At 42.7% G+C, this 13157-nt stretch overlaps 1 protein-coding gene across 1 annotated transcript in view; it reads right to left on the reverse strand.

Annotated features, from left to right (window-relative positions):
* Nucleotides 1-13157, reverse strand: part of CAMK1D (calcium/calmodulin-dependent protein kinase ID) — a 136139-nt gene that overhangs the window by 55776 nt on the left and 67206 nt on the right. The gene's annotated exons all lie outside the window — the stretch shown is intronic.

The following is a 13157-nucleotide window of genomic DNA, read 5'->3' on the forward strand; positions in this document are numbered from 1 at the left end:
CATAAAAAGAAAATGAGTAAACAGATTAATAGATTTTAGACCAAGAAAGGAACATTATGATTATTTAGCCCGACCTTTTGCAAATATAAGTATGTGATTAAAATTCTCCTTGTGCCAATAATCTAAGGTGTTAATCAGGCAGGGACAGATACTGCTGCAGAAATACTGCGCGTCCTGCAGAGACTTGCCGTGTTCAGGATACATCTCAGACAGCTGCACCAGCTTTCTCATTTGCAGCACATCATAAAATATTCAGCCTGAACAAGGCAAGGACTTCCCTTGTTATTGCAGCTTTAAATCACCCGCCTTAAAGTCTGATGGAAACATAAATATAAACTCCAAGGCCACCAAAGAGAGGATGCAGGATTAATTTTGGCTTATTGTTCTAGAATACAAGGGTGTTCATGTAGTCGAGAGGGATGGATGGATGGATGGATGGATGGATGGATGGATGGATGGATGGATGGATGGATGGATGTCAGCACCATCTCCTTTGATAGTGCTGTTCAAAGCAATGTTGCTGTGGGATTTATTCTGGGGGGCTGATGGTTCCTCAGCCCTTCATCACCACTGCAGTGGTGGCTGCACCAGAGGGCTGCCCCCCACTCTGAGGAGTTGTTTTCAAAAAGTTAGGGAAAAAAACATGCGGTCATCTCTCAGAACCAAACAAAGCAAAATAAAATGTGGGTTTTTTTTCCTTGCATTAAAGGCTTCATATGATATTTACTGAGCAGCTGTAGTGAGGTTGTGCAATCTGCTTCCTTTGGGACAAGATTATTAGGTCTCTGGAAAGCTCAACTCAGAGCTGTAATGTAGTTTGGCAGCTAGAATCTTTGGAGACAACATCTTCTTTCACAGAATCCCTACTGCAGCGAACTTTTGAGGTCCCAGATTTTTTGAGGTCAATGCAGTCTCTTCTTTTATTCAAATTTTTATTCCATATTCAAATATTAAACATTATATGCAACATTTCCCCTGGTTCCATCAGCAGTAAAAAGTGTGACAGCACTAACAGCAACCAAATGACAAAAGACTTCAGGTTTTTAAGTCTCTTGTGACTAAACCTTTCTGACTGACATTTTATGACAGCCCTTCAAATGCCAGCAGCCCACTTGCCTCCATCTATGCTCACCCCCTCAGGCAGCAGAGCATGGAGGTGATCCAGGACCTGCCAGCTCCACCAACACTCCCCCACCCAGTGCTGCCATGGCTATTTATGAGACATGTACCTGTAGTAAAGACACCTGCAGTGGTAACCTCACCGTGCAATCAAATCCTATGGAATATTGTAGCAAACATTCACATCTCTAGTGCTCTGCCGAGATCTACAAACACCATGATGTGCAGAAGATGGAACCATCTGTTTTCCACTCTTCTAAGCTCTTATAGCTTGACTGGCACCTCCACAGGAGGCACCTAGTGTTAGCAGCCTGATCACACTCAAGTGTGCTCCTTGCCATTTAAAAAGACCTATGGGAAAGTGATGGAACAGGTTTTCCCAGAGAAGTGGCAGATCTAGGTTAGATATGAGGAAGAAATTCTTTAGTATGAGGATGGTAAGACATAGGTACAGGTTGCCCAGAGAAGCTGTGGATGCCCCATCCCTGGAAGTGTTCAAGGCCACGTTGTATTGGGATTGGAGCAACCTTGTCTAGTGGGAAGTGCCCCTGCCCTTGCAGGGGGTTGGGACTAGATGACCTTAAGATCCCTTCCAACCCAAGCCAGTGTGTGATTTTGTGTGATTCTATATGATTCTGTGAAAGATGCCCCACCCCTGGGAAACATTCAAGGTGAGGTTGAATGGGGCTCTGATCAGCCTAATCTAGTTGAAGATATCCCTGCTCACTGCAGGGGGGTTGGTCTAGAGGAACCTTTCTAGAGAGTCCTTTCCAACCCAAACTATTCTGCGATTCTGACGTATATGTTGGCTATTCAGCTTGGTTTTCTTCATGGCTTTGCATGAAAGGCAAAGCTGAAGGTCAGCAATGGTGAGTTTCACCTGTGCCCACCATATCTGTCGACTGTTTGATGTCACCACATGTGAATCCATACATACCATGGATTTGCTACAGGTTTCACCATGAAAAATACAACTATTTAAAAAAAATCATTAAAATACGCACAATATGCAGTAAATAACTAACTAGTTTAGTTTTAAAGAAGCAATTACTCCCTGACTTATTAATTTCCTTGTATGAGATGTCTGTGTATCAGCCCAATCACTCTTGTCCATTGTGAATATATGTATCTCTCTCTATATATGTGTGTGTGGTTTTGTTGCCTCAACCTTTCTCACTTTGCTCCTAGAAAACAGAAATGTAGAGCTCTGTAGACAAATCACCACACAAAATGTGTTTTCCAGTGGAATAATGTATTTCCTAACTGCTGTCACATTCCTCCAGCTCTCCATAAAATAAGTGGATAGCTAAAATCTGGAGGAGAGTCCTCACCTGACAGCAATTTAAAAATAAGTCATGTTTCAGCACTAATAGGTTTGGTTTATTTTCCTTTTAACTTGTTTTCCAATGGAAACCAACCTTGATGTCCTGCCAGCATTAACTAGGAAGAACAGACCTAAAAATCATGAGAACCAATGTAACTTAAAACGGATACTGCAAATTACACAACATATAGTAACGTATTATAAAATACAGGATAAATGCAGCACCAGGAATTGTCCTAAATATCAAAAAAGTACTACAGAAAAATATAGTAAAGTCACTCTCAGCTGGAGCTTAAAGACCTCAGCTTTTCTGTGAATAACACTTAATAAAAATTTGCTTTGGTGTGCATATTCCTTTTTGTGAGCCTGATCTCCACATGCTTTCTCATAAGCTGCTTTGCAGGCAGATGTCATTGTGGAAACAGCCAATATTAAGATAACACTGGATGATACTTGTCTCTGGAGAAAGAGCTCTGAAGTTCCTTGTATCACCTGTATCTCAGATAAACTCTACTACATTTTTAGCTTTTCTATTAGGATATACAAATCCTACAGGCTTTGAGTTGTCCCTTTATTCTGGATCAACACAACCAAGGAAAATTTATATTGAACCAAAGAGAGAAAATGAAGTCAACTGGTCAAGATACAAAAACCAACTTGTGGAAGCAGTGGGTAGAAACAATATATTGGTAGATAAATAGTAAAACCAAAAAGACCAACTTAACTCTAAATGATGTAGGTATCTTGTTTTATCAAACTATTAGAATGACTATATATACATTTTTAAAGTCATGAATGTGCTCTTGTGACGAAGTGTGAAGAATCTTGCAGAGAATTGATCAACACAGTTGTTTTTAATAAAGTATTTGTTAAGAAATCTGCAAGTAACTGAAGTAAATACCAGGAAAACCCCATTTTATGGTACATGCACAATTTTAGGACAGAAAATATCTACAAAAATCCAGTTGGACTTGTCAAGGACATATGCCATGAAAAAGGAAGCAGAAGGTTTGGGGAAAACTGAGTAGAAAGGAGGAAATAATTTGCCTCCTTAAACATCTATGGTACATTCACACCTTCAACACTTTTGATGAAGTTCATCTCACCCAGTCTTGCAGTTCTTACACAATAAGCACTGGTATGAGAGCTACGACCTCCATCTCCATCAGCCAGCACAAGGATTGAGGCAATTCTAGAGGGTGATACTGCTAAGGGCACACTTCAGGGTGTGAGGAACAGAAATGTCCATTTCTCTGTTCATCAGGACACAGTGATGGCCTTTATGGAAAAGAGTCCTGAAGACACCTTGGCCAGAAGTACAGTCAAACTTGGGAAAGTGCAGAGAAGAAAACCAAGCAGGACAAGAGAGCTTCTTCTTGAAAAGAGAGATCAAATTTACAAAGATAAGAGATGACAGGGGAGCTACAGTAGGGCTCTACAAAATCATGAAAAGGACGGCGCATGGAAAAGGGAAATACAAGGAATTATTTCACACTGTAGATGAGAAACGAGCAACCTAATGGAATTGGCAGGTGGTAGATTTAAGACAAAAGCATTTGTCATCTGAGGGGCAATCCTGGAACAGATGAATCTTTGGTATGACCCAACAGAACAGTGCTCATGTTCTTATGTTTGTGCTCATCAAATTAATTATTGAATTATTCACTCAACTCTAGTCTGAATGTACATACCTACAGAAAGTGAGCCTTTTGATTCACTCACTTAAGATCAAATATGACAGACTCATAGATTTTAAAGCCAATGTGATAATCTGATCTGATCCCAGACAAAACAAAGCCTGTACAAGTTTTGACTCAGACCTATAGCTCCTGGCTGAACAAAGGACTAACGTTTAGCAGTGTAGCCAGGCTTGACTTAGAAGATGCCACTAATCCCTCGTCTGCTTTGTCCACTGGTTAATTACATGGGCTGGCTAATTGCATTGATTTTTTTTTTCCAATGACAATTTCTGATGTGCTGTCATTGGATCCTTTTCAACACTGTCTGCAGACTTTCTAGCCATATTAAAGCAACCTTACTCTTTTCAGGGTTTGGTAACTACATTTTTCTTGTTTCTATCTGATGTTTGTCTCAAAAAAAAGTGATATTCAGCAGCTACTTTCACAGCCTCTTTGAAGGGATAACTTGAAGCTGAGCACATATACATCAATGCTCATTTCCAGGTCTCCAATTGGAAACTTTAATTACCACACTGAGTATCTTCACTTACGTCTGCTTCAGTCATGATTTAGCCATTCCTGGATAGGATATGGACCATACTAAGTGTCTGTATTTCAATATTGAATCAAATATAATCTAAATAGAATATAAAGTCTCCAATTACCATTATTTTCTGAACATCATTCATTCACTCTACTACATCTCATCATGTTTATCTCACTGCCATTCAAAGTATCCCTGTTTTCCACAGCAGAGAGTGAATTTCTCCAATTTTGAGCAATGTAGACAGACATCAAGCTGAATTTTTACAGCTCAGATGCAGTCTCAGCTAAATAAAACTTATGTGATTGTTTAGAGCAATACTGTATCTTTAGCCAGTAAATTCAGTTTCAACTGCAGCTGCAAGGGCTCCTGTAATGTCATTGAAAGAACCAGGAGAAACAGCAATTGAATTTGGAGACCTCTGGATGGTACACAAGTCGATTAATCTCTTGCCCAGTCATCTCTAAAGAGAAGAGAGTGGACACAGACCATGGGGAATGAGGATGAGCAGCACACACCAACAGATCAAAGCTGCTAAAAGCTGTTTATGGTGAACACAAAGGTCTAAATCCCACTGCTCCAACCCCACTGCCCACCTTGCTGAGCCCCACCTGAGACTTTCCTCTCGCTGACCCTATTAATTGCAATCTTGCACATTACCAGCTCTTTTCCAGCTCCATGAAGGAAGCTTGTGAGTGAAGGTGATTTGTGATGCTGCCTGTGCACTGCTGATGGGGCAGGAACAGCACTGGCCACTAAAGCTTGGTGTTTATTTGCAGCTCACCAGCTGCCTTCTCCCATGAGCAACAGCTCATTTCCGAGCCATGCCCTTCGCACTGATAAGGCACAGCAGGGGCCTGGAGGACCCCCTGATTTATTGTGGTTTGGCTGGAGGGTGGGCAGCACAGATATTCTCTCACGGCCTTGAGGGAAGATTTATGATGTACTGAAGAGGCATTTTCTTAAAAAAAAAAAAAAAAAAAAAAAAAAAAGAGAGAGAGAGAGAAAGAGAAAAGAAAAAGCATCTGGTCCTAATTCCTGATATTCTCAAAAAAACCTAGAAGTCAGCCATGTGAACCACCAAAGTTAATGTGATTTCTGCCCTTCATCTACCATAGGGTGAACTCCTCAAGGAGATGCTGTATCTGGCATCCCCAGGAGAGATGGCTGCACCTCGAGTACTGTGGTCAGTTCTGCGTTGCTGGAGCAAATCCAGAGAAGGGCAACTAAGCTGGTGAAGGGTCTAGAGAACAAATCCTTTGAGGAGAGGCTGAGGGAAGAGGGGTTGTTTAGTTTAGAGAAAAGGAGGCTGCGGGGAGACCTCATTATTCTCTACAGCTACGTGAAAGGAGGTTTAAGTTAGGCTGGTGTTGGCCCCTTGTCCAAAGTGAATAATGATGGAACAAGATGAAATGGCCTGAAATTGTACCAGGGGAGGTTTAGGTTGGATATTTGGAAGAATTTCTTTACTGAAAGAGCAGGAAGGGACTGGAACAGGCTGCCCAGGAAGGTGGTGGAGTCACTATTCCTGGAGGTATCAAGAAAACATGTAGATGTAGCACTTCAGGACATGCTTTAGTGGGCATGGTGGGTGTTGATGTGTTTGTTGTTGTTTGTTTGATGGGTTTTGAGTTTGTTCAGGGTTTTTTGGTTGGTTAGGGCTTTTTGTATCTTGTTTTTGTGTTTTTTTTTCCTCCTGGGTAAGTGGTTGGACTCAGGGATCTTAGAGGTCTCCTCCAACTCCAACAATTCTGTGATTCTGTGAAGAATGAAGTTCAGTCAATGAAGCACCAGGCAAAACTGGGCAGCAGACAGCATCCAAAAATGATGGGAAACCACGAGTGAAACCAGTTGGACATGGAGAGGACAGAAAGGATGATCCTGCCAACACCCTGTTCTTACTCAGTCCTTGTTGGCTGCCCAGCACTAAAACCAGTTGCCATATTCACAGATTTACTGGTTCTATTTTGTGCAAGAGCTGAATTTACTAGCTTTTGAAAGAAAAAAAAAACCCTTCCCAGAGGGAAGATATAATAGGAGCACAGTACACAAAAGAGAAACTTTCCAGAATGTCCTACATAAAACAACTGTGCCCCAGGGCTTATTTTAATCATTCTTCAATTATTGCCTTACTGGTGGCTGATTTAGTCCAGGCCATTAAGATGTTTCTAATGGAAATCATCAATTCATCACAGAGACAACTTCCAAGAATCTAATCACATAGATGAAAACAGACACATGTTCATGCTAATAATGAGGACTCCAGCAAAAGAGGGAAGATTTTATGTATCTGTTATTTTTAAAGGTTTATTTGCTCCTGTGTCTTTACAAACCAGGCTGGCTGGCTGCCAGGCATTCTGTTATTTACTGGGACTGTCCCATGGCCTTGGGAGAGATTTTAAATATCCACTCATACACTGTTGCTCCAAGGCTGCTGTCTATTCTAACATTTCACACAGTTTCACAAAAAATAAAACTCCTCAGGTAATTCTACATTAATCAACACAAGTAGCTCCACATCAATTTTACTTTCAAGGCAGAAGAGCAAATCAAAGCCAATAAGGAAATCCTTATAGCTCATGCTCAACATTTTAGGAGCTTGTGTTACCAACACTGTGTCTATTCCCATAAAGTATTTCAATGGGTGAATTAGTTATGAACTTTAAAAGCTGCTGTTTAAAAAAAGCAAAGTCATAATTGATACAGCAAATAATGAAACTTAGCTGGAAAAACTGAGAAAAGCTCCACCAGATTCTCTCAGTTCTAGCAGCTGGTAGGAGCTACACCCACCACCAGAAGCCCAGTGAGGCACAATTAAAAGACACTATCTCACAGCAAACACCTGGATCATCTTCTCAAGACCTGACCACCAGTGTGAGGGTGGCAGTGGTGCTGGGACAGGACACAGTGACACTCCTGTCCATCCCACATCACAGCACCATGAACATCCCCTTCTCAGCAGCAGCATCCAGAGGCAGCTCCTGGGAAGCACCACCCCAAAGCAGAGTGGTCAAAGAGTAAGGACATGATTCTCATTTCCCTCAAGCCCCTCAGCCCTCAAAGCATCCAACAGGAGTATCTCAAACCCAAGAAGAGAACTTGCTGCCTCCTACTATTTGCCATGCCCTCTGCATAGTTCTTCCTTGAGCTCTACCCCCTGGGGACTGTAAAAGACATAATTCCCCCATGTTTCACATTTCATACTTAAACCTCCCTATAAAATCCCATTCATGAGCAAGCCCCGAGCAACAGCAAAAATACAAGCTGTAAAACTGCACTAGCCTCAGATTACAGCCTCTGAACTGCTCCTCCCAGCTCAGCCTTGCTGCTCTCTGGGAGGCCCAGGGCAGGAGGTGACTCCAGGACCATGTTTTCCGCCAGGTATGCTGGTCATGGATGAGGAATAAGCCAGCACGTGTAGTGTTGGACCTTATCCCACTTTTGGAGGTTGCAAAGGGTTGTGCTGATGGGTGTGATGCTGAGCTGGTCTGAGCTGGCCCCATAGCTGCTCAGTGTACTCCTCTGAAACTCCTGTGGCATCATTACCACTTAATTCTTCTCTACCTGATCTAGCCAGTAAAGCATCTGATGAGATCCTGGGCATTTCTGCTGACAAAATAACATGACCTCATCATTTCATGGATTCTGTTGTGGCTTAGAAAACTAAATTTTTAGTCTTCCTTTTACATTTCATAGGGATTCTTCTAAATGCCAGCCCTGGCTCCTTAGCACCTCTGGCATATGTTATAAACACAGTTATGTGAAATTTAAAAGAAAGATCTCCTCCTCCATCCCAAACCATAACTAATGATGAGATCAAACCCAAACAATAATCTAGCAAATATAACCTTCCCTCTGCTCTTGGGCTGTGTGATTTATACACTAATAACACCAGGGAGTTTAGAAAACTGCTGGGTACCCAGGGTCTTTTGCTAATATGGTAGCCAGAGCACATTGCAAAAACTCATGGACAGAAGTGAAATGCAGACTTTGGCTGCAGGGCTCATGAGCCCTGCACAACTATCCCAAATGTCCTGCTTTCAGCCTTGGCACCTGCCAAATGAGGGGCAAATTCCCAGTGGGATAGACCCAGCCATGCTAAAGGTGCTGCACTGATGACAGCAGTGGAGGATTTCACTCAAACCAAGGTAATTTGGGGTGTGACAAGGCAGCAATGTGTGACCAGCAATGACCCTAAGATTATGAATAAGGATATGGTAAGGTAGTGATGCAATTTGTATAGCAGAGCATCTAGTTTGAAGTTACATCTATTCTGGCACAGATCATATCTATAGGAAATTCCTCTATAGTAGCTACTCCAGTCACTGTTCAGCACAGATGAGGTCTGAGCATCACAGAGCCACAAGCCAAATGCACTTAGTTGAAGATTGCCACTATTTTAGCTTTTAAGCAATCTGTGCCTAGTATGTGCATCTGACACACATGAGAGAGCTTTTACAGGATCCCAGTTTTTGTCAAGCAGTTACTTCCCAGCACCACGGAGCCTGCACACTGATGCACAAGTATTAGGGCAAAATTAGCTGTGCAAGTGGGTATCTGCATGTGAGTGACTCTGGGACTGAAAACAGAGGAAATGGTATTAAAACTCAGTGGTCTCAGTTCAGGCACTGCCAAGGAGGCACTGAGGCAATGCATTCAAGCCAGCAAGCTGGTCCAAAGGATAAGACCAAAGAAAAGTGTCAACACCCACAGCGAGATGATCTGATCTCTGCTGAGCCCGCAATCTTCAGTTGCCTGCACACCAAGCAAGATTTCACTAACACCAGACATTGCAAATAAATTAATATCACTGCAGTAATGACATCTGATACTCACAATACGAGTGGTACCACACAACCCCATAATCTCCCCGGGACCCTTGTGCCAGTGGGCAGGGAGGTGTGAGACATGCAGGATCATCACAGTGCCCCGCAAACATGAAATCATGGCTAAGGCAAGAGGATCTGCTCAAGGGAGCAGTGTTTAATCCTTGTTCTGCCATGGATCTCCTCTGCAACCTTGGGCAGGTCACAGAAGGATGAATCTAAAAAGGGACTTAGATCCCTCAAGGGGGAATTTGGCATCCACAGTCAAATGCAAGGCACTGCTGCTGTCAACATGTCAAGACCTGCCATGCAGCCAACTGCCAGCAGCAAACTCCAAGGGCATCAACTCTGCTCCGTTCTCCAGCTGGAAGAGAGGAGAGGGGGATTCAAGCCAACAGCTCCAACTCTTGGAAAGTGCCCTAAACCACAGAGTGTTTTCCATACTTCCTTCTGAAAGTGTTCCACCTCTCAGAAAATAACTCAGACTCCCTCAGTACTGTGACACTTACGCAGTGCAGTGGCTGCCTGCTGATGCTAATGTCACAGAGCAGTAACAGGGGCCACTAAAATGAATGTCAATTGTTCCCTTAACCTTTGTAGGGCACCAGATTTGCCCCTTTAGGAAATATATTCAACCTTTCAGGTTTTTAGTAGATGGTAATCTTAGCCCACGTCTTCCACAACTAACTGAAAAAGCACCAAGCCAAGTTTGGTCTTGTGGGGAGAGAGCTTGTCTGCCTCTCCAGCAGGCAAACCAGGTGTATTTGTGCAGTGGAAGAAGCTTCTCATTTCAGCTGTTTGCTAGAGACCAGTATGGAAAACAGATTTCATCCTAATGATTTATAAAGTGCCTTTAGGCAGCCCTTAAATACTAAGTTATAACCAGGTATGAATATCCAAAGCCACTGCTGAAAACACTCTCCTGCTCTTGCTGTGTTACTTGTGCTGCTCCACTTGCAAGATCTCAGCTCCCTGGTCCAGCTCCTCAGCCCAGCATCAGGATTGACCTGTCTCAGTGCCACAGATGTCTGTTTTCTATTTGGCTGTGGCATTCCCTGTGTAATATTAAAATGTCATCAATTCAGTTTAACAGGCCAAGTAAAGGCCTTAGTCAACCATTTAACAGCTAAGTAAAACATATGGCAAATGCATATCAGTCCAGGGACTGCATTAAAAGTTTAAGGGTTCAATTAAGAGGGATCTTGCTAGTGTGTTCTCTGGAGGTTAGGAAAACAGAAATGCCAAATGTTTCCCCCCCACTTTGTAGCTGTTAAGCATCAGGCTGAAACCCCCTTGTTAAAGTGCTTTCTGTTCCTGTGCTATTCCAGTATGTTAAAAGCACCTCTGTAACATACTCTGTTAAAATAAACTATTTATTGGGAAAATTGAGCTAATGTTTTTATGATTTGGATTTGGTTTTTTTACATGAGTGCTGTTGTTGTGCTTCAATGTCCTGCCATAAGTGCCCATGCTCATTGTTGCCACCTGAATGCTGAGGCTGGAAATGCCAGCCCTCAGGCAAGGCAATGCCTGATATCCCAGTGCTCCCAAGGCTGGAAGCTCAGACGAAAAACCAGATGAACTTGACCTCCATAGTTGACTGAAGCCTTATCTGAAGATGCAAAACCAAAATTCATTTTTACAGTTTTTCCATGGTTCAGCTTTCTTAGGGGCATGGTCACCCAGCAGAAAGAACATGTTAATTAAGCAGTACATCCTGCCCACAGCAGTGTCTCCAGATTCAAGCAGGTATTGACAATATAATGCACTGACAATGCTGTTGTAGAATAATAAACATATCCCGAAGCATCTCAGCTTGCAAGAACAGATCTCCCAGCTCCCTAGGTCTAGCACAAGAGACTCCAGGTGTCGTGTCTCAGTCAGTCTGATGTGTCCATCACACGACCATGGTGTGCGTATCCCAAATAGACAATGCAGACACCACCACAAACCAGACCCAGTGATGTAGAAGGGCCGGTGGCATTGCAGCTGCAATTGGGTTGTCCCTGCCATGTAGGACCCCCCTGCACTGTCCCTCTTTGTCACCCTAACACCAGGACCCCCCAGCAGCACAGGCAGGAGATCAGGCTGAAATGGAACATAAAGAGTGTGCAAAAAAGCAGCAGCTCCTTGCTGGAGCAGTTGGATCACAAGACTGGGCTTGCTCTACAGACAGACAGCACAACAATAGTCAGAATTTTGCTGCTGTCGTTATTTATAGGAACAAAAATGTAGATCATTTAGAAAGTCAGAGTGAGCTGCCAAACTAGATACAGCAGCTGAATGCACTGCCTAAGAGTCAGCTGTGTTTTAGGATATTCCCTCCTGCAGCAGCAGATGCAAACCCTGCAGGGCAGCAGCTCTGAAGCAGGAGGATGCAGCTCTGCTGGCACCTGCTCCACACCAGCACATGAGCCACCAACTAAGGCAAGATGGCAAATTTCAATATTCATGCTGAATATTGAGCAGTGAGATGCTAAGGTCTGAATGACTGCAGTTAACAGTTCTCTTCTCCCCTGACTACAAACGGGTTTTGGATTTGCCCCCGAGGTCCTCATGCAACAGATGGGACATGGGATAAAGATGTTATCCCACATATTCTCTGCAAAAGACACTAGCTGCAGGGAAAGATGACTGCAACCACCTAGAAAAAATATACATGAGTGATTTCAGCAGGTCCCAAAACAGTGAATGGAGTATTAGGGAGTGCCCTGGTCTCCTCTCTGCCATGCTGCTCTTCCCTTTCACTTTGATGAAGGTTTCCTCTTCCTGGCCTCTCCTGGTTTAGGGTACTGATGATGTTCAGAGTTTATGTCACAACCCTCCTTCTGTACTGTGCTCCAGCTCTGCTCACAGCTCACTGACTTTGGGAGTTCATCTTGTCCCCCTGCTCTCATCACCCCACCCATCCCACCTCCACCAGCCCTGGGGGGGCTCAGCCCACAAACTGCCACTGCTCCCGTAAGGGACACAACACTGAAGCTGAGAACTGGGAAGAATTAATTTATTTCTTGTTTATTTTCTGTAATTTGGTACAACTAAACCCAAACATTAAGAATATTTTTAAACAAAAGCTGTACTGAGAGCAGATCACAGGGCACAGTGCAAAAGCAACCAGTGAATCAAACACTAATGTTTTTTATTACAAAAATAAAACACTCCAATGAATGCCTCAAAGTCTACAAATTATTCTCACAACTATGCAAAACTACATTATGTTTCAGCTTTGGGACATTGTTTAAAATTTACTCTAGCACTGTTTTCAAGAAAAGTCAATTTCTTTCACCCAAGTGGAGATTTAAGACATCAGAGAGCCATCTGGTGGTTTGATTGCCTTCTAATTAAAATTCGTCTCTTGGGCTCTTGATTTCCTCTGCTGCTGAGCTAAATTGGCTGCCCCAAAGCATAAATATAGAGAATTAAGCACTGTAGGATGTGCAAAAGTAAAATTTAAGTACAAAGAATGTCAGATAAGATTTTGCCATTGGTTTGTAAATATGAGCTGTCCACAAAGGAGGAATGATGCATTTGCTTTCTGATTTTGTTACATATTTTTACAAGTTTAGAAGTGGAATGAAGTTTCACAAGAATTCCCACTATGATGGAAAAAGAAAAGTATTAGATAAGTTTATGTGACATTACTACAGAATAGACGTTTTGTTTCT

The sequence above is a fragment of the Chaetura pelagica genome, unplaced genomic scaffold (assembly GCF_000747805.2).
Source record: "Chaetura pelagica isolate M959 unplaced genomic scaffold, ChaPel_1.0 scaffold66, whole genome shotgun sequence".
Taxonomy (NCBI): Eukaryota; Metazoa; Chordata; class Aves; order Apodiformes; family Apodidae; genus Chaetura; species Chaetura pelagica.